The 1,662-nt window shown below is 40.2% G+C and overlaps 1 pseudogene; it reads left to right on the top strand.

Moving 5' to 3' along the window:
- Nucleotides 1-487: 487 nt before the first annotated feature.
- Nucleotides 488-1,061, top strand: LOC113254300 (60S ribosomal protein L15-like; annotated as a pseudogene).
- Nucleotides 1,062-1,662: the final 601 nt, after the last annotated feature.

Here is a 1,662-nt window from a genome sequence, read left to right as displayed (position 1 = left end):
TATAAGTACTCTGACTCCTTCTCCCTACCTAGCCCTTTGCATGTCTGCCAGTCCCCCCTCAGCATTATCATATTTCCCTACTTCCCATTTTCCCTGAAAGAGACTGGGGTGAGACTCAGGTCCATTAGCCAACACCTCTTCTCCAGCCTTTACTGGTCTGTTGCTCTGACATCACAGGAGAGGCAAGGCTTTGCTCGAATAATTGCTGTGTCCCTCTGCCTATTCCATAGGAAGAAAAGCACGTTTTTTCCTGCTCCAGATCATAAAACTTAACTGAGATTCCTATTTCCCTCTCTCTACCTCATCTTAACCAACGATAAGGCCAGTGTTTGAGATCCTTAAAGGACATCTCCTATGTTTCATATAATTGTTCTCTATCAGTTCTCTCGTTTGCCCACACATCCTGTTGATTATGTGCTTTCTTTTGAAAAGAAAACTAGCTTTTAGCCCTTTCCTTTCTGTCTGTTGGCAGCCATCAGCTCAAAGGATGTGCTGCCAGCAGTACCACCAGCTCTCTCTGCTTCACAGAGCCCTTGGCCCATCCCAGCCTAGTAAAGCCTGCAGATTGGGATACAAGACCAGGCAAGATTATGTCATATATTGGATTTGTGTGCAGTATTGTGGCCACAAAAGCCCAGTTCCTAGATGCTACCTATGGCAAGCCTGTCCATCATGGTGTTAACTAGCTAAAGCTTGCCCAAAGTCTTCAGTCTGTTGCAGAAGAGTAAACTAGATGCTGTGGGACTCTGAGAGTATTGAATTCTTGCTAGGTTGGTGAAGATTCTATGTACAGATTCTTTGAGGTTATCCTCATTGATCCATTCCATAAAACTTTCAGGAGAAATCTTGACACCCAGTGGATCACCAAACCAGTCCACAAGCATAGGGAGATGTGAGGGCTGACATCTGCAGACCATATGAGCTGTGGCCTTAGAAAAGGTCACAAGTTCCACCACACTATTGGTGGTTCTCACTGTGCAGCATAGAGAAGACAGTACTCTCTAACTCCACTATTTCTGCTGGTACAAGTAATGTTTGTAAAATTCTTACCTAATAAATAATTTAAGGACAGTCATGTCTGCTTAAAAGTGTTCTTTAATTTGTTAGAATGAGTTGTCTGCAGATTGTTCCATGAATGCATTGTCAAATTATGAAAGTTAAAGTGTAGTCATGTTTGAAGACTATAAGTGATGGTGTATCTTGTTTCTAATAAGATAAATGCTTTTGTCTTTGCTTTATCTTATTAGGGAGTTTATATGTCAGTGTTTAAAATGCTGTTTGGTATAATAGGTGTAACATAAATTGTATAAAAGTAGAATGCAGAAGCTAGCCATGTAGATTTGTTGGTGCATGTAATGAAACCTACAGCTTCACTGGGGCAATATAATGCTCTGCTGGTTTACTCTCAAATGCCTGTTTTTAGGGGTTTGGTAAGAACAAGCTTTTTAAATTGGATTTTGTTTGGAAATGTGAAGAGTATCCTAATCTTTTATCATGATCATATGCAGAATAATGTTAACTAGGGCCCATATCTTTAGGTTGAATCCAATATTCTATTTATGTAACTGCTGCTTCTGAAAGAGCCACCATTTTTAAGAGAATTGATTAAACCTGTTGCAAGAGGGTTCTCTTACAAAGGAAAAGAAATCCTGCTTAACCTAA

Source organism: Ursus arctos, unplaced genomic scaffold (genome assembly GCF_023065955.2).
Source record: "Ursus arctos isolate Adak ecotype North America unplaced genomic scaffold, UrsArc2.0 scaffold_12, whole genome shotgun sequence".
NCBI lineage: Eukaryota > Metazoa > Chordata > Mammalia > Carnivora > Ursidae > Ursus > Ursus arctos.
Note: the sequence above shows the minus strand (reverse complement) of the source record. Positions and strands in the feature narration are given on the sequence as shown.